Raw genomic sequence first — 21,267 nt, forward strand, 5'->3', positions numbered from 1 at the left:
TTTTTTGTTTGACCAATTGGCAGAAGTAGCCTCTATTTTTATTCCTCCCAGAATCTTATTGGACCATAATCCGTTGCTTGTGGAATGTCCTTGGTCTCGTCTGCATAGAGCTCCCCGGGTCTGGACATTCGAAAGAAAACTTTTGATGGATGAGGCCTATCAGGCATATATGAGAAAAGGGTTCGCTGAATTCCTTGACATTAATAGGGCAACGGCATCTGAGCCTGTGGTTTGAGATGCATTAAAGGCTGCAGTCCGCGGCGAGACCAAGAGTTTTTCTTCTTTCCGGTTGAGGGCAGGACAAGAGCTGGTTAAGAGTCGTATTGAGGAGCTTAGGCTCGCGGAGTTAGAGTTAATATCTAAAATTAAGAATGCTCTCCCCATAGAAGAATGCCAGCAGGAGGTTGCCATATTAAAATCTAAACTTTTGGAGTCTTTTGGGCAGGACCTTGCTACTAAGTATCTCCAATATCGCACAATGATGTTCGGGTTTGCGGAGAAATCTGGGAGGGTACTTGCCAAGAGGCTCCAACAGAAAGGTGTGGAGAGTCGTATTAACAAAATTCAGGACAAAAATGGGGTGGTACAGGACACTTAGGAGGGAGTGGCGGATGTTTTTCAAAACTACTATGCGGCGCTTTATACAGAGGATACTGGGAGTATCCGGTTGGAGTCTGAGACTGAGGACTTTCTCTCTTGGTTGGACACTTCTAAGATTTCCTTTGAACAGAACGAATGGCTGTCGGCCCCTATTTCATTGGAGGAGGTTGAGTTAGCAATAAAAACTCTAGCTACTGGGAAAGCCTCCGGTCCGGACACTTTGCCCCTGGAGTTTTATAAGACCATTATCAAGGAGATTCGACTGGATTTGTTGATGATTTTTAGATGAGCACAGAGAGGTATTGTTCATGAATCATTGCGCCAGACTATAATAGTGTTCTGGGCTATTGTTAGTATGGGGAACCAGGGGGGTGGGCCACCTACCTTGGCGAATATAGCACCCGCAGTTTGGGAAGCCCATTTTGGAGCCTTATATGCTGACCCAGCCAAAGAGTTATCCCCGTCCTCTACCCTTGGACCCCTCCATGAGTATAGATTGGAGGGGCCGATGGTTCTAGTGGCTGCTGATGAGGTGGAGGTATGCTCGCTCTCTACCCCAGGTACCCGCCATGAGCATCCATTGGTGGGGCCCTTGGGTACCGAGCGGGGCGAGGAGATAGTGGGTCTGCTCTGTGAGCGTCGCTTGGTTGTGCACGCAGACATCTCGCTTGCGGAGGTTGAGACCCCAATTACCAAATTACTACCTAATATGGCACCCGGCTTGGATAAGCTTCCAGGGGATTTATTTCGAGCTCAACCCAAAATCTGGGCACCGTATCTGACCGTTTTATTTAACGCGATACTCAAGGGGAATGACCCGCCAGATACCTGGCTTGGAGCAGAGATTGTCCCTATCCACAAAAAAGGTTGTCCGTTAACCCCGTGTAACTATAGGCCTATCAGCTTGATAGATACTACACAAAAGCTGATGGGCAGGATCATCTTAGATAGATTTCAGGGGTGGATAGAGGAACATTGGATTCTGTCTATATTCCAAGCTGGCTTCAGGACAGGCATTTCCACACTAGATCACATTTTTAGGCTTCAGGTACTATTCTGGAAATAGGTCTGAGTGGAGGGTGGCCGCCTCTACCTCATCTTTGTGGACCTGCGGGCCACATTCGATCTAGTTCCGAGGGAAAAACTATGGGGTGTTTTACTAGCTATGGGTTTACCCACCTACTTGCTGGATATTTTGATGAGACTCCATATGAACAACTATGCCCAAGTCAGGTGTAGGAAGCATGGGGAATTGTCGGGCCACTTCCCTGTTAACAAGGGGTACGCCAGGGATGTGTCCTGGACCCAACTTTGTTCTGCCTCTATATAAATGGACTAGTTGATCATTTGCAGAGAGTAAAAGATAATGACGCCCCAAGGATGGTGACTGGGTGGGTGCCTGCTTTGATGTTTGCAGATGACACTTTGTTGTTATCTAAAACATCAACGGGCATTCAGCGTACCTTGGATGGCTTCGCAGTTTTCTGCAAATTGCGCGGGCTAGAGATAAACCTGGATAAGACCAAGTTCATGGTTTTTAACCCTCCCAAGAAAACTCGCCCCAACCCTCTCTTAAATTAGACATATCTGGAAAGAGTGAAGACCTTTGAGTACTTGGGTATCACCCTGTCCGAAAATTATGATTGGGGCCCTCAGACATCTAAGGTGGCCCTTAGGCTGTCTCGAGTCGTGGGGGGAATTAGTAAAGTCCATAGAACTTCGGTTTTTAAGCCTGCTGCACCGGTCGTAGAAATTTACAAACTCCAGGCCAGGGCGGCTTCTATATACGGTGCATTATTATGGGGTCATAAACGCATAACCAGTCTTGCAAGGGTAGAGCATGTTTTTATGGGAAATCTACTGGGGTTATCAGTGAGTACACCGCTTATTCCCCTACTCATGGATTTGGGGATAGAACCTATAAAGGATGCAGTAGTAGCACGACCGTTGATGTACTGTAAGAGGCTCTGGTCTGTGCCTGAACTTGCTTGCTATAAAGAAGAATTCACAGAGGTATGGGCCGCTTTAAAAACCAAGAACATCTCGTGGCTCTTACACATTAGGGCACTCTGTGGGCAAATTGGCTTGCTTGAGTTGTGGGAGAACCCTGCAGATAGCTGCCCAAGGATAACGAAAGCTGAGCTCCTGCGCTATGTTAGGAAGCAGAACCTGTTAGCTCTCCAGAGATGTACCACTCTGGGTAGACTGACGGTGGATTTCCTTCTAGTAAAAACTGAACCCAGAATGGAGGAATTCTTGGACCTAATCAATCCCTCCCTTGCAGGGAAGCTTTACATGCAGCTTAGGATTGGCTGCCTCCCGCTTAGGGCATTTACATGTAAATGGGCTAATGCAGATAACATTGTATGCCCGGCCTGTAACTATAAGCAAGAAGATGTATGCCATGTCCTGTTTGTTTGCCCGGCATACCACACAATTAGGAAATGTTTGCTGGTTCCACTCTGCAGGAATTTAGGTTTTACCCAATGTGCCCAAGCCGCTAGGGTTTTAAGATTTGATACCCACCCTCCCATCGTCTTTGCTGTATCCAGGTTTCTGTTGGGTATGTGGCGTTGAAGGAGAAGTTTTCTATAATATTTCTGCTCATCTCTTAATTTTATAAAATGTACTGTATAGCTTGATAATGATCAAATTTAATTCAATTTTAGCTTCAAGTTTTAACGCATATCTAATTTATTGTTTTAACCTTCTTTGTTTTTATGTACCTATTGTTCTGTGCTTTTATGGTCTCCATTGACCGAAATAAAGTTATCAATGATGATGATAATAGTTTTGTTTAAAAAAAAGGAAAAGCCTGAGCTGAATCCTTCATCCTTTTGACCTATTTCCCTCATAAATAGTGATGGTAAAATCTACTCTAAAATGTTAGCGTCTAGATTGGCAGAGGTAATAGCCCCATTGGTCTCCCTGCGTCAACACACGTTTATCCCGGGCAGGGACACCGCAGATCATGTCCCGCGTGTCATCGCCCTAGTGGACTGGGTCCAGGTCACGGCCTTCCCCTCGGGGTGATCTGTTGGACGCCGAGAGGGCGTTCGACATGGTCTCCTGGAGGTACGTGTGGGCCGTGCTTTGGTGGAAGGGCTTTGGTAGTGAATTTATCCAATCAATACGTACTCTTTATACCTCTCTTAAACCTGCTTTACGTATCTCTGGTCAGAAGTTAGGGTAGTTTAATATTAGTAGAGGTACAAGACAAGGGTGTCCTTGCTCACCCTTGCTCTTTCTCTAATATATCACTTCATTACTTGGCAAGATCGAAAGTCATTTAGATATATCACCCATAAGGATCGAAGGCACAGAGTATCGTGCCTTGGCTTACACTGACGATATTGTGGAATTAACCTCAGATGTCTCCTCAGCATTTGTGGCCCTTAAAGCACCTTCTAAACAGTTTGGTTCAGTTTCAGGATATAAATTAAATGTGGCAAAAACCCAGGTTGTTCAAACATCTAACATGCCTTCTTCCGAGGCCCCTGTGGTTAGAGTAGCAACTTATTTAGGAGTTAAGATCTCGGCTGCAGTTAAAACCATTCCGGATCTGAATATTCTCCCGGTGGGGGATGCTGTAAATACTAAGCTGGAACGATTGGATCATTTACACCTTTCTTTATATGGTTGTTGCAGTGTTCTTAAAATGCTGGTACTTCCAAAGTTCTTATATCTTTTCAGGACAATTCCTTTAGAAATTGCTCAGGGAAGCTTGTTGAAGGCTGATAGGATCTGTTATAGGTTCCTCTGGGAGTACCGCCACTCTCGTAGAGCTGCTAAATGGCTGTGTCTCCCCCCGTGATCGTGGTGGTTGGGCTGCACCTAATTTATTAATATATTACTGGGCCGTTTTTGTTCAATCTTTGGGAGTACCACTTTTGGGTTCAAGTGCTGAGGTCCACCTATGTAATAGACCTACTATCTTTGAGATTGGTCTTGGCACGGTGGCCAAGGGTGCACTGACGCAAGTCTTGGAGCCCAGCTATTTTATGAAGACCAGGTTTAAGGTTATTATTGCTATGTTCCGTATTTGGGTGAAAATACGGCGGAAATTGGGCATCCCCAACATTAATATTTACACTCCATTTAAAGCTGCTCTTCTCCTCCCTCCCATTTTCCAGGATTATATTATCTTTAGATGGCAGGCCTTAGGTATTCAGACCATTGGGCATTTAGTGTGTTCTGGGCAAATGCTTTCTTTTTGTTTCTTAAGGATAAGTTGAAGCTGAATGCGCATGATTTTTTTAAATACTTGCAGATCAGAAGTTTTATTCATAAACGTCTTAATGAAACCCCTTCAATGTTAGAAAAGTTTGACGTATTTCAATTAATACAAGGAAAAGCCAGAATAGGGATGTTGTACCAACATTTATTGGTTAGCTTCCCGGATGATCTAAAGGTGCAAATTTGAAGTGGGGGGTTAAATTTGGTAAAACTGGGATTGATCTGAGGCCAGCTTTGGAGCTAGCTAGCGAGGTCTTGGTTTCTGGCAGTTTACAGACTCAAAGCTACATGGCTGCTTTTGATCTATAATATACGCCTGCAAAAATTGCAAAATGGGGTGGTAGGAAGGGGAATCATTGTGCTAGGTGTGGGTTATATGCAGCTGATTCTATGCATATGTTCTATCTATGCCCGATCCTTCGTGACTTTATGCTTGATGTGGAGCGGTTTATTAACGGCACGCTTAATATCCCTTGCACTTTGTCTCCAGATATGGTTATAATGGGCTCCGAAGGTTCATCATGGGCAAGCAATTCTCGGTATGCCACTGCTTTTATGTTCATAGCCATGTCTGTGATCCGTTTGTGTATTACTTCACAATGGTTATCTCCTGATCCACCTGTATTAAGTATTTGGAGAGCTAGCTTGCTTGCTATCTATAACTTGGAGTTTTCCGTGTTCACATTAAAGGGTAGGAGGAAGCGGAAGCAGGCTTGTAAGATCTGGGACCCCGTGGAGGAATGATTAAAATAGGCACTGTGGGTCCGTTATACATACATAAGTTTCTTATTGTTGAGCCGCTGTTTTTCCATGAATTATTATTTTTTTTGTTTGTTTTTTTATCTTCCCTCTGCTCTATATCATTCTTTATTAATATCTTGATAGCTCCAGCTGTTTACCAAACTTGATTTATGTATGTATTTGTTTCGTTTGCCACAACTGCATTGTCTGATTTCAATAAAAAACTAAAAAAAAAAAAGTATGTTCTTGTTCGCTCTGCGTTTGAGTTTGAGCAGAGCTTGAGTAATGACCTCCTGAAAGGTATCAATATTGTCGTGGGGAGATTTGGGTAGAAAACAGACCGGGGTTTAAATTTCGTAGATGTAATAGAATCCGTAGGAATATCCAACTCCCAGTCAGTGTTCCCAATGGAAGTATTAGGATCAAGACCAATGGCTAGATCTTGCATATTACGAAGCACTTGGGCATCTTCAATGTTGAGATTTGAAAAGAGACGAGTTGTGTTGTCTTCTCTTGGCAATCTATTGCCCTTGTCTTGTTTGTATAAAAGATGCCATTTTTTCAATTTGGCCTTTCTCACAAATTTATATAAATCAATTTGTGTGTCCGCATAATTGAAAACTTCAGAAGGACAAAAAGTTAGGCCTAAACATAGTGTACTTTTCTCAGAAAACGTTAGCTGGCGTTTACTCAAATTGACAATTGCTTTGTTTGGCGTGTCCGGATCTAATATTTCTTGCTTTTAGAGCCGCGTGTCTTGCTTCCCATACGCTCTTTTGTGTTGTTCTTTTGTTTCCCTTTGTTTTCTTTGTTTGCGTCTCTGCTTGCACCTCCCCTCCCTCTTCCGCAGCCTCTGCCCCGAGGTTTCCCTCTTCCTGATGGTGATTGGGGGGTTGACCTTGTTATCTGGCGGCACTTGCGTGGGACCCTGAACTTGTTTAAAAAAGTCACCGTTCTTGATGGGAGTTGTCTTTCCGAAACTGAACTTACTGTGGAAATTGAAATGTCTGTATCTGATCCACTGGCATCAGTTGTGGGATTATATTTTTCCATTGTCGCTACTTCTGTTGTTTCTTTAGGTGCTGGCAAATCATCATAAAGGTAGTCATACTTGTGACTATATGTGAGAATGGGACCGGACTCCTATTCCACACAGTCTCTGTGCAATTTCCTTTGTTTCCGTTTTTTTTATATCCTCCTCATGTTGTTCTAGTTTAGGTTTTAAATGTTTTAGGAATTTGTTGATGCTATCCTGCTCATTACGTTTCAATAATTCTTCTTCCAGTGTACTTATTTCAGACAGGATAACATCCCTATCTTCACAAGCGTACTTGATTAGGATGTTGAGCATAGTTCTAGAGCTATTTGCTGAGTTCTCTTGCCAATCTTGTGACATTTGTGGATTCAGGGATTCGTTGGAGGGCATGGTATAAATGCGAAGGCCTCTGGGAACCATGTGTTTGTCTACATAATCTTGTAGTGAGATGGCCTCCCACCATTTAGCTGTTTCACATTTTTTAAGTTTCTCTAATCGCCTCAGTTTGGCATTGAGTGACATATCCATTAATCTGCTGGACTTTTGCGTGGCGCCAGTTCCTGTTCCTGGTGCTCGTGCTAATAATGTCACTGCCACTGCAAGGCGCTCTGCTTCTGTATTCATACTGATAAAAAGTATGTGAGTCCTAGTGTACCATTTTAGCACGGTACACCAGCGTAATGCGTGAAAATTTGAAGTAGGGACACCTCCCCTTTATACACGAGTTCTGGTTATGTTCCCCTCCACATTGGGAGGTTTCTGTTGCCGCTAGTCAAAATGATGATGGCAAATAAAACATGACATTCAGTTTCCGGGTATTTCAATATTTGTCTTTTACTTTCTCTTTACGCTATCCCTGGCCATCACATAAGGATAGTTCAAGCTGTACACCACTTCACCAGTATGTTAGTTAATGTTTCCAGCAAAACGTAAGGGCTGTGAAAGGATTCCGTTCTAATCCCAAAGCGCTGGAATCACTATCCAGTATATTGAAGCCCGATGATGCAGCCAGCGAGGGACTCGTGCCTCCTAAAGCAGTATGACGGGAGGGGGAACGGGCGTGTCTCTTCCCAAACGTAACCTGCCCCCTCCCCTCTCGCACTCCCCAATACAGGGCAAAAAGAGACACACACCTCTTCGATGCCGTTTGTAAAAGACTCGTTCCTGAACTCACGACAGAGTAGGTACCTTCACACGGGGTAGCGGCAGGCCGGTGGACTTCTCCAATAATATTCGCACAAACGATCCAGAATCACGAAGTCAGTGGCCTATAGACAGTTGGAGAGTGTAAGATAGGCGGGTCTCCCGGCAATTATTATCCCACAGCACACTTCTTCAAAGAAGCACTCGCACTCGGAACAAACCAGAGTTTATTTTTCAAAGGCTACGCGTTTCAACAGCAAAGCTGTCTTGATCACACCATTTGCCAGTGATACAGGAAGTCTATACATAGGTGTAGACACAAACAATGGACTATTGGATGATAAGTGGTGTTTGCTACCACGGCGGCCATTTCTGAATGTTATACATATATCAATCTTATATGTTAAATGTGCATACTCACTGTCAAAACTCATGATGTGCACAGTAAATTGTAAACAAAATGAAAACATAAATGAATCAAATTATAATGCCGGTGGAGCCCCTTATGTGTACTACATGCAAAAACTCCATGCGACTTTCTTAGCTTAGAATATGATAACTTTCATACAATTACGTGGCCAATAGTGCCCCTAGGAAAGGAAGCAAATTGTATCAGCTTGTCCTTCAAATACCACAATTGTAGAAAATCTATAAAGCATACCGTATCACAAATTACATTCGACATAGTGTCAATAAATTATTTCACATTGAGCATGATAGTAAAAATGCTGGGCTCACACAGTAATGAGTATGTGCTCATTCTATATGCAGCATAGTGCCATATTTTTCTTAATAAACACAACACAATCCTAAGGTAGAGAATATATGAACAGGCAATATACTAATGTTGCACTCGAACATATGAAGAGTCTAATTGATATTAATAGATCGACTTCATTCTAGCAAGAATCAAATATCCAAAAACAACCTATACAAGATTCCTGAAATAAGTGAAAAAAACAGAAAAGAAGAGAAGTGCCCAAAGAATTATGTGAGGGTAGAAAATCTTATCTGAGATGTACCCACAGGACGGGGAAGAAAAGGGTAGGGTGTCTGGAACGGATGAGACAGTCCGCAACTGAGGCAACCCTTCCTTTCCTTCTGTGTAAAGAGAAAAAATGAAAGTGATATTAAAATCAAGTCAGGCTAAACTATTCCATCATAGTTTAGTACCAAAATCTTAAAGCATTTCAGAACAATTGAATACAAGCAGTAGCAATTATTACAGCTCAGGACATTTCGGAAAATTAATAAGACAAACCAGAATCATTCATCACGTAGATGTGAGGCTAATTCCTCATCAAGATTATGACCTCTCGGATACCTTGTCTCGAGTTCAATTATCCCCCTGGATTCTCGTTTACGTAGGAGCAGAGTTATGTTCCCACCTCTGGGACCAGTGTGGACTTGTTCCAGTGTGAAAAAACGTAGCAATGAGCTATTAGACAGATGGAACAACTCGAAATGTCTGGCTATAGGGTAATGCGGGTCTTTTTTGTTTATAGCAGGCATGTGCTCAAGCACTTGTTTCCTTGTCATTAACGTAGTACTGCTCACATACCACATTTTGCATGGACATATTAGAACGTACACACAGTATGTGGAACTACATGTTACAAATTGGTTAATAGTTTTAGGTGAGCTGTGACCAGGGATTGGAACAGTTTTTACCATACAACTACTGCAACAGGCTTTGCAATGCCCACAGGGATAAAATCCTTTTAGGTTATGTTTGCTAGCTGGTTTCCTGGGTGTTATGTCGTTGTGAACAATGATATCCCTAATGCTCCGACCTTTTCTGTATGTTATTTTGGGTCGTCGTGGCAGAGTAGGTCCAATAATGGGGTCACTAGTGATCCAGCGCTCTGATTGAAAAACTGTCTCACAAACACTACCTATCACCATGATACTCACCATTAATCATGGAACTCATATAAAGGCCCATAAACCAACGAGACAATTTTTGAGCAACTGAATCATGTGATCTAATTAATCAATTATATTCACAAACTATTTACATAAATATATACAACTGCAGTTTATCTATTCTCACCATGGTTTTAAACTTATATCATTTATAATTAGGCCACTAAGGCGAATGGATCAACTGATGGAAACTAGACCATGAATAAACAAGACCAGCTTGTCTTTTCAAATCTAATTTTATTAACTTTATTTTTCAAAAGAAAGAGCATTTACGTTTAGAATCTATATTTTATTTAGCAAATAAGAAATCAGCATTTTAATAAGGAAATGATTTATTAAATTGACATTCTCAAGGCAAACTCAGAAAACATTAAAAATTAGCAGAATAGCAGTTTCCATTCTCTAAATCTATTTCCCTGTCTAATTCTCACTCCACCTAAAAAGGAAAAATCAATTAAAGTCTGCTGTCCTTACGTGAGCCAGAAGTCCAACAGCATGTCACGTCAATCAGGATTCGGAAAGCGAGAAGCGCCCTCCTGCTCATAATGTCAGGTTTTATACCTTTCTTTCTAGCTAAACTTTCTACATTTTACATTCTTTCATAAAAATCCAGGCTTTTCATTGGCTGTCCTGTGTCAGTCCATGATAAAAGTATGAAATCATCTCCGATTCTTGACCAAGTTCAGGCTTTACATAAGCCTTATTGTCCTTTACTTCCACGTCTATCGGCTTCCTCAAGAAAGACGCTTTTTCCCTCGAGTTTCAAACATTGACTTCCTAGCTTTGGCACACACATTAAGTTCCTGTCCTTGAGCCTTTTCTCCGAGAGCACGTTCAGCACAACCAAGAACTGCTTTTTATAATATTGATGACAGTGCGGTAAAAATCTCCACATCTGCGCATGTGCAAGGCTCCACTCTGGACAAGCTTTCGCGTCTGCAACTCTGTCAACCATTTTCTGAACCAACTTTAGGCCTCACTTTGGAAAATATTATTAAACAAACACAAGACATCAATTAATTAAAGAATTGAGACACATTCTGTTACCCACCCCCAATACTAATTAAACTCATTAATTGTTTCCTAGCTTAAGCACATACAAGCAGCATCATAATTACTTTTCTTCTTTGAACTGCACGAATCTCCACGTGCTTTTGTCACAGAAAGGACATAACATACGCACACTAAATAAGCACATGCCATTAGTTAAACAGCCACATTTAATACTGACAAAGACAATAGACAAGGCTAGTTTATTATTTTTCTTTGCGTTTGCAACATAAAGCACATTAGTTTATCCCGCGTGTACTGATGGATGCATTTTTAATCTAAGTTGATTAATAATTTTACCACATGCTTATTAATTCAATTACTTCTGTTATGGGAGATTATCTTCGCAAGTTTGAACAAAATCTTGTTCTTCACCTTGCTCCATCAACTCCCTCATCTGGTGATTTCAAAATCACCAAATAATACCAAAAAATTTAAAATTTTGAACCCTTGAACATCTTTTGGACTTTCTTAATATTAGTATTTCTAAACTTTAGATTCATCTGTTTTACTGCATTTTTCATATTGAGTTCAACGAAACTCTTCTAATTCTATTTCTTTTTTCTTTTTCTTTTCTAAGATTGTAAATTCTTTTCTTTTCCATTACATGTTTTCTTCTTCTGTGTATCATGCAACTAAATTTTAACAAAAGTATCACTATAGCTATGACTATTAAAGGAAAAACTATTTTACCTATAATTGAACTACCAATCTCTTGAAACCAGTGTTTAATTACTGCAAATCTTTTACTTAATCGGTCTTAAAAACTATCATCTTCTAAAGGTTCAACCTCATTATGTAATTCTGTTATATATATATTTTTCTTAAACTTATTTTTATTGGTATTTCGTTACCTGAACAGTACAGACCATGTAAGTAATCACATAAGCTAGAAAACGCAGGATAAAATTCAAGGAGAAAGGAAAACAAGCGCAAGCATGTGAGTCACCATCATGGGGATCATTTGATTGGGTCTGCAGAGTTCGTACAGCGGTGTTGCCAAGTAACTGGGGGGATAGAACTCGGGGAGGGAGCATCTGGGCGTTTGCACGGGCATATCAAGAAGAGTTGGGGGTCTGGCGTTAGAGGGGACAATGACTCGCCCTTACAGTGAGGCAGCTGCCAAAGGGCGGGAGTGTCATGTCTGATTGGGCATCGGGCCAGTCGCCCCGGAAGCTACGTATTAGTGTGGGACTGCGAATCGCCAAAGTACGGCACTAGTCGTTGGTCAGGGGCTGCAGGCTCGCGGGGGCGGAGGTGGGGGGATCGGTCGGGGTGGGTGCAGTTGTAGGTGTAGGTGTGGCCGGGTCATCATTGCGCGTTAACTGTCGGAAACGATGCAGTAGCATGGCCCATTCAATAGAGATGGGGTGTTTACGGGCACCTCTAGCCTCCTCCTCCCGTAGGGCGTCCTCTTCCGCCGCTGCCCATTTACAAACTGCCCCTGTCCATGCTGCTGTAGGGGGGCCCTCTAATGATCGCCAGTGCATAGCTATACATCTTTTCGCTAGCAGTAACACTAGGGACACCGGGAGCTGTTTCGGAATGTGGAAAATGCCCAACGCGCTGGATTCCCAGGAGGCTAGGGTTGTGAGATCCGTTAGGTCTTTTAGTGTGGTGTGCACCGTCTGCCATAGGGGGTGGAGGTCCGGGCAGCTCCAGAACATGTGACGGAAATCTGCATCTGGGGAGTGGCATCTGGGGCAAAGGAATTGTGTAGTGGGGTAAAATTTCTGCAGCCGCGCCGGCGTCAGATACGCCCTGTGTAATATGTAATATTGGATGTTTTTAAAACGGGCGTTCCTAGATGTACGTTTTGGGGCTTCAAGCGCCTTGATCCATTCCGAGTCGTGTAAGGGGCGCCCGATGTCCTCTTCCCATGTGGTGCGCAGGGACACTAGGGGAGTTCTCGTATCGCCTTGTATAACCAGGTGACCAAATGTCGTCCTACATACATGCGCAGAATTGCGTGTATAACTGGATGCGTGTCTGGTTTGCCGGCCTGGAGGTTGTGGTAAGGACGGAAACTTTCGAGGAGCTGGCGATATCGGAGGAATTGACCGGGGGGGAGATCGAATTCAGCAATTAGTCGATCGAATGATTTAATCCGACCCTCCTCAAAGAGCGACTCCATGTCCGTAATACCGCACTGTGTCCACTCAACGAGCATGGCGGCTGTGAAGTATGAATCTAACCTGGGCCAGCCGACCAACGGGAGCAACGGGGAATATGGGGTTGTCCTGGGAGACATCCGGTGGATCCGGAGCATACATTGATGCGCCACTGTGACTTGTAGAGGATATGTGCGCCGCGGTTTAGTGCCCGGGAGAAGAAGACGGGTGAGCTCCGGCGTCGTAATCCTACCCGTTGAGGTACTGGCCTCTTGTGTATGTCGGTCCGCTGTCCAGTACGACAACCATTGGAGCTGGGCCGCTAGAAAGTAGTACTCAAAGGATGGGCCAAGCCTCCCTGGGTGGTGGGAAGCTGAAGGGTTTTCATGGCTACTCTGTGCCGGCCCGATCCCCAAATTAGGGCACCTAGGAGGGAATTGAGGTCCTGGAAAAAGGACCTGGGTGGGACCACCGGCAAGTTGGTAAAATGATATAGCAGCCGGGGAAGCATTATTATTTTAGCTAGGGCAATTCGTCCTATCGGGGCCAGTGGGAGTCTGGTCCAGAAAGCAACCGTCGGTCGAAGGCTCGCGAACGCCCAGCAGTGATTGCCCCCGAAGATGTCAGCGGGAGAATGGTAAAGTCGAACCCCTAGGTATAGGGGGGGCTGTGGACCATGAGATCCTTTGCGTCCCCAGCCAGGTATTGCGGGGTGGTAGGTCCGGGTAGAAGGGATATACTGTGGATTTGTCCCAATTCATTCGGAGGCCCGAGGCGTCCGCGAATTCGGTAAGTGCCGTCCATATGGGGGTGAGGTCGACCGTAATATCCCGGACATAGATGAGGAGGTCATCCGCGTACATGGAGACGCAGTGCGTGACTCCCGCGAGTGGGATGCCCCAGTTCAGACCCCCCTGGCGTAACCTGATCGCTAGTGGTTCGACTGCAAGGGCGAAGAGGAGAGGCGAGAGGGGGCACCCCTGCCTCGTGCCTCGCCGGACCTCGAACGCCGCCGAGATGTGTCTCTCAATCCGGACCCGTGTAGACAGGTCTGCATATAGGAGACGCGTGTACGCCATGAGTATAGGGCCGATGTTGAGGCGGCGTAGACCGAGAAGAGGTATGGCCATGTGAGAGTGTCGAACGCCTTCTCCAGGTCCAGGATGAGACAGGCGGAGCGAGGATACCTGTCCCGCACCTGGTCCTGAACATGGAATACACGGCGGATGTTCTGTGAGGTGTTCCTCCCCGGGACAAAGCCGCACTGGTCCAAGTGGACCAGCGGACGTATGATCTGGGCGTATCTGTCTGCCAATACCTTCCCGAGGAGTTTACAGTCTGCAGACAGTAGTGTGATGGGGCGATACGAGCCCATAAGATGTGAGTCCCGGTGTGGTTTTAAAAAGGTCACGATTACCGATTCCCGTAGTGAGCGGGGTAACACTCCCTGATCGAGGGCCGTCGCGAACACCTGTGCCAGGCGTGGGACCACTAGAGGGGAGAACGTCGAATAGTATTCTAGCGGGAAGCCGTCAAGACCTGGGGCTTTATTGCGAGACAGGGCCCGTAGCGCCTGAGTGATTTCTGAAGGCACTATTTTGGCGTCGAGCGCGAGCTTGTCGGCATCGAGATCGTGGGTAGTGACAACGGATCGAGGAAATGGGCGACAGACGATGGAGAAAGCGAGATCGGGGCGCCGTACACTACGGCGTAATAGCGTTGGAACGCCAGAAGGATCTCCGCCTGGGAGCGCACGAGCTCACCCTCCGGGTTGACGATGTCCGTGATCGGTCTGGTTTCGGTGTCTTGTCGCGCCAGCCACGCGAGCATCGCACCCGTTTTGTCCCTGTCTCTATTGACTCTGGAGGCATAGGCCCTGAAATTATATTTCCGGAGATCAGCGCAGGCTGCCTGGTAGGCTGACTTTGCTTCAGCTGTGAGCGCAGCATGCTCCTCTGAGGGATCAGCTTGTTGAGTGAGTATAGCTAGGCGCTGTTCCGTGGTTGTAAGGGCCTGTTCCAACGTGCGTCGGACCCCTGTGATTTGTTTAATGCACTCCCCCGTGCCACCACCTTGAACGCATCCCACTCTATCAATGCCGAAGAAGCTGTGTTCGTGTTGTGTGTGAAGTAGTCCTGTATGCTGCGTGTGTGCGAGTCTCGGAACACCTGATCAGTCAGACATTCCCTAGGTAGTCGCCAGGTAGGGACAAGTGGGTGTGGGGGATGCCAGGTGAGCCGCAGTATGTGAGCGTCATGATCTGAGATGACCCGTCCCAGGTAGTCCGCAGAGACGATCGTAGGGAGGATCTGCGCTGAGCATAGAAACCTGTCAAGGCGGACCCGAAGGTTGTGAGGGATAGAGTGGAACGAATAAAGGCGGGCATGAGGATGTAAGTGTCGCCAAGCATCGGTGAGCGCCCAGTGTGTGGCCCAAACTCGGAACAACTCTGATTGTCGGGGGGCCGGGGAGCGCGGGGGGAGGGTGCGATCGGTCCAGGGAAGGGTCAAGCGTGCAGATGTAATCGCCTCCCAAGACCCAGGGAACAGCAGTGAATTGGGCCAAGACTTCCGTAAGGTGATCCCAAAACTTGTCCTGCTCAGTATTAGGGGCGTATATGCTGCCTAAGAGGATCCCCTGGCCGTCTAAGAGCCCCTCCAGTAGAGCGTACCTGCCCTCCCTGTCCACCACCCGCTTGAGTTCCCGGAAGGGGGTACCTGGCCTAACCCAGATTAAGGCGCCGCGTGCAAAAGTGGAGGAGTGTGGCTCACTGCTTAGAGCGGCAGTCCCTGGTACAGAGGTCTGGCCGGGACCAGGGTTCAAATCCAGCCTCGGCTGATTTGGCGGATCTTGGGCTCATAATTCCTCGGACCTGATTTCTCGCCTCGGTGCCTACTCTGAGCATGAGTCCCACGCTGCAACTCTGGGCAATAGCTTGCTTAACCTCCACAACGGCCCCCTACAGCGCTGGGGATGCCTGGTTGCACCCCGGGGATGCCCAGGAGTGGACATTTCACGGGGAAAAGCCAGGATGGGTTCTCTAGCGGTATGAGTACAGCGCCAGGACACACTGCTTGCCGGGGTATCAGTGCGCTTTACAAATACGTCTACATTTACTTACATTTACAAAAGCCGAGTATGTCGTGGCACAGAACGTCCCGCGCCATTTAGCCTGCAGCCTGCCCAATTCGGTACCGTTAATATGCGTCTCCTGTAGGAGAGCAATTCCAGCCGTCATGCGCTTGACGTATGAGTAAATAGAATAGCGCTTACTAGGCGTGTGGAGGCCCCGTACATTGAGTGTGAGGACATTAACGTCCGATCGTGGAACTGCCATCAATCACAGTCCGTGCAAACAACTGAGAGCACCCAGTAGACACGGGGGGATGTGAGTTTGTATATCGTGTACATGCCCGTGCACGCCTTGCTGCCGAGGGGAAGGGACAGGAACTGACAGGAGGGAAAACTATTGTAACAGGGGGTGGGAAACAGTCCCAATACAGGGGATACATCACCGGGGGCGGTATATCCAAACTAGTGTCCCACTAGGGGAAGAATACAACAAGAAACTGCGGGGGCGGCAGCGCGTGTGTATGCGAGGCTGGGCGCTGATCGGGCTTTTGCAGGAGAGATGTATGTTGCATGTGAGCCTACATAGGAAGAGCGCTTAAGCAGATTCAGAGCGCATTCGGTAAGTAAGGTGTTCATAAAGAGGATACAATCCAGTCACATATTACTCAGAGGTGCCAGGTCGGCCATCAAGGATAGCGCCCATCGTTTGCGTGATGACCAGGGGGGAAGAGGCCAGACCTATTCCCGACATCGTGCCATCACTGTCACGGTCTTTCTCCGGAGTGAAGAGGTGTGGTTGGCGCTCCAGGTCTGGTGCTAGGGGTGACGAGTGCAGTTCAACCACCGCTCTCAGAGCATCCCGTCGCTCTCGCATGATCTGCGTTAAATCCGGCGATCTCGCGGGGGAGGATCCTTGGCTCTTGGAGGGGTCCGCCTGGGGGCGCTTCAGGCCACGTCTCCTGGGTCTCCGCGAGTGACTGTTCTGGTCTCGCTGGACTCCCGCCTTGGGTAGTAATGGGCAGTGGAGCTCATCCCAATCTCGCGCCTCCTCGGCGGTGATGAAGAATATGGCCATGCCCTTGTGTAAGACCTTGAGGCGGGCTGGGAACAGCAAGGAGTACTGGACATTGTTTGCACGGAGGTGTCTTTTGACCTCGAGAAATGCGGACCTCTGCTGCTGAACCGCTCGAGCATAGTCCGGGAACACCATGATCTGCTGGTCCTCCACCTGCAAGGGGCCCGCTGCCCGGGCCGCGCGGAGCACCGCGTCTCGATCACGGAAATGTAGGAACTTGGCTAACATGGGTCTTGGAGGGAAGCCTGATCTTGGTTTCCGGGCGGGGACCCTATGAGCTCGTTCAATGGAGAAGAACGCCGAGCGTACCGCCTTGGGGGTGAAAGACCTGGTCCATGACTCCATATAGTTCAGGGTGTCTGAGTTCTCAATTCCCTCCGGAAGGCCCAGGACGCGGATATTGCAGCGTCTCGACCGCCCCTCCAAATCGACTGTGCGCTCTTCAAGGGCCGCCACGCGACGCAGGACCTCCTGCAGATCTGTCCCTGCGCCTTCACGGCGGGTTGCAGGTCGGTCAAGATCTTCTCCCCATCCTTCACCCTGTCTGCCAGTTTGCGGTGGTCGTCGCGGACCAAGCTGATGTCCGTCGAGAGGGTGCCCAAACGCTCCTCCATTGATAGTCAGGACATCTCTATGGCCGCCAGCACCTTGTCCAATTTTGCCGATAAGGTGGGGTCCGTTTGTGGCGCGTGGGTTTGCGACCAGGTCCGGGTGTGTGGCATGTTCTCGGGGGCCGTTTCAGGGACGGCGGTCACCTGTGTGCCCTTAGGTTTCCCCATGCAGACAGCAGGTGGGGCGTTGGGAGTCAGTGAGGGCAGGGAGAGGCGGGCCCCTCAAGGAGAGGCCACCCGAGCAGATCCCAGTCAGGGGAGAATGCGTGGCCACAACAGGTGCAGGGTGGTCAAGGGCTAGCCCACCAGGTCCCGGGCTCCTGAGCAGTGATGTGCTCACACTCGAAGGGCGAAGCAGGGGCATAGGCTGCGGGGTCTCCCCGCTGGCTGTCCTCGTCGTGGGTGTCGGCAATTCCGCTCCGGTGGTCCCCGCAATGGGGGGGCAAACCTCTGGACGCTTCGGTAGGACCAGGTGGCAGGGAGAAAAGGCCAGTCCAAACCTCCCGGGAGCAGGTAACAGGAGTGTGTGGGTGGCGCGCGGCGATCAGGGGCTCCAGAAGTGCAGCCGGGAGCTCCTCAGTCACCGTCCCTCTCAGACGTGCACGGGCGCCATGTTGAGGTCAGGCACCTCTGGGGAGCAGGCGTCGGATGGCAACGGAGGGCGCCCCAGTCATGCAGTGGGTCTCTCCCCGTGCCTACCTCCAGCGATGGGTGCAGCGATGACGGCAGGCTCCGCGGACTGCTCGGTGCGGCCACCAGGAACCAGGATGCAGCAGGGGTGAGCCCTCAGAGTGTCGGGACGGCTCCTGTAGCCGGAGAGGTGTCGCAGCAGCGGTGGAAGTATTCACGAAGTTAATTCGCCCCTTCCAGCGCTGGCAGAGTCACAGTGGTCGACGCTCCGGTGTGCAGGGGCGCTCCGGTCTGCAGTTTTGCGTTGTGGGGCTCACGGCGATCCTCGGGTCTGGGTAGAGTGCTAGCCCGATCGCGGAGCCTCAGCAAAACACGGCCGCCATCGTGGCTTGCTTAGCCACGCCCCCCATGTAATTCTGTTATATTCTTAATATACATTTCTATATTTTGACTCTTGTCAGGAATTTACGTACAGCAATGTTGGACATGCAAAATTCCACAGACTCCACCCTCTTTTGCTAACAAAATGTCTAAAGCAAGACGGTTCTGCATTACCATAGTTCTCATAGCAATAAGCTCTGTGTTCACTAATTGAAATCCACTAGCAGTGTCTGTAGACAATCTATCAACAATTGTAGACATTCTTCTAATCTTGTTTGCAATCAGGGTTGTTCCTACCATAGGTATTAATGCACTAAATATGTCACCCATTATTTCTGAAAAGCTTTCCCTTCTAAATCTACTCAGATGATTACTAATTTCAAATGAACCTTTTGCATTTCTATCTACATGAAACATTTTTGGAAAAACTAATCCCACGTAACATGTCCCATACCAGTGATCAGGAAGATTGTAATAAGCTTTATTCCCACAAACAAAATAAATTCCTGGAAAAATTGGATCTTTGCCTCCTTTAAATCCCCATCCCCCTATAATACGATAAGTGTCTTCACATTGACTAGCACCTACAAAGTAATTATCAAACAAAGTATTATCTCTTCTTATACAAAGTTTTCCACTAACAGGTTTATCTATGTGAATTGCAACATTTTCATTTTTACCATTGAGCTTTTCATCTTCAATCTGCCAAAATTTAGATTTAGTTTCTTTAAGCATCTCATTTCGCTTGTAAATTGCCCTTCTCTCTTCCACCATATTTAAGAATGTTTTCTCTTCCATTCTCAATTTACATGTTAGATTATTTCTAAAAGCATACTCATAAGTAAGTTCACTAGTTACTAGGAAAAATTCCCTCATCCGTTTAGCAAATTTCACTTTATTCAAGCTATTTTCAACTTTTAAATTTGCAAAAATCTCATCAAAATCTGAATAGTAGTATTCTAAACGACCTGTTTGATAAAACAAACTAGCTATTACACTACAGGTTATGCCATAAGTAAGAGGAAGCATATTATACGTAACACCTTCAGACACAGAAGTAGGTCATTTCACACAAATGTAGCAATGTTTTACATCCATCACCTTAACATATTCAGATAAAAGTCTTGAAAAGGTATTACTAGAAAAATCTCCTACAGATCTATCTTGGTGAATCTCTGGTTTATGCACAATGATTTTATTAGTCTTAGCAACTTTATCATGATTATCATGATTAACCACAACTTTACTAGTCCTGTTAGTTTTATACATCTCTTTATCTATTCCAAAAGGAAAAATGACAGCTAGAATTAACCAAACTAAAATTATCAGGATTACACATATTGAAGACAATTTGCAACATCTTCTAAAAATTGAGCATCTCGAATTATTATTAGTAGAAGGCATCTTTACTCACAAACAAGAGCCTTTGAAATAAAACAAAAATTAAAAATTATTAAATATACCCCCTCTTTTTTTTTTTTAACAGATAACTTTATTTTCTTCGACCTTATGTCTTACATTAATTTGTTTTCCAGCTAACACAATTTCTTCGACATTGTGTCACCTAACACAATTTCTTCAACCATGTGTCAGAACAACATCAATCATTATCACTGTTATCATCTAAATTTATTTCACTACTATTCACTTCTACCACTGGTGGAATTATGATATAAGTCCACTCAGGTGACTTGTATTTCTGATTTGGCTTTATTACTCTTTTTGCTCTACTGTTTATCACTTCAATTTTCTTTCCTGCTTGCTTTTTCTTATTTGAGTCTTCTTCCTTTTGACTTGAAATCTCATTAACCTGTTCTTTTGTTTTATTCACTAATTTGAATTTTAGTCCTTCATTTTCATCTGGCCAATTATCTCCTTTTCTTGATAATTTGTTTTTCCTTTCAGTTAGATTATACTCCACTCTCCAAGCTCTTTTCCTTGATCTTTTCACTTTTGATTCATCTCCACTTTCATCTGTTTCACTTTCTGTGTTATCAGCTTTAGATCCAGGTACTTCTTTACTAGGCAGTTTCACTCTGTTAGGAACATCATCCTTATAGCTGGTACTTGGAATTTCGTCTTCTTCTTCTTCTTCAATTACTTCCAATTCACCAGTATCAGAGTTCCTTCTTCCAGAGCTTCCAATCTGCTTTTTAATACTCTCCTGATCTTGAATCAATTCTTGTTCAGATTCCTTTTCTGCTTCTTGCTCTAGCAGATCTTCATCATTTTCAGAGTCTTGTATCACAACCTCTTCATTTTCTTCATCAATGCCTCATTCGCATTTGAATTTTCCAGATGTCGACCTTCCTGTCGATCTTCAGGATCTGGATTTCCTTCAGGTTCTTCTTCTTCTTCTGAATCAGCTGTTGTTTCACCTTCGTCAGGATTTTCAGGTGCTGGCACTCGTATGGTATGGCTAGCATGAATCCATCTCTTCAATCCTCTACACTTTACTGCATTTGTTGTGACTAATATCACTTGTCTTGCCTTTTGCCACCTTGGTACTAGGCAATTTCTTATTCGATGAACTTTTGTTCTCACCCAGTCTCCTGGTAACAGATCATGAGCTTGTTCTTTCTCTTTTGTAATTACTTCAGTTCCCACCTGATGGAACACAGAAGTTACCACTTCAGATAGATTTTTGCAGTAATC

Source organism: Lissotriton helveticus, chromosome 12 (genome assembly GCF_964261635.1).
Source record: "Lissotriton helveticus chromosome 12, aLisHel1.1, whole genome shotgun sequence".
NCBI lineage: Eukaryota > Metazoa > Chordata > Amphibia > Caudata > Salamandridae > Lissotriton > Lissotriton helveticus.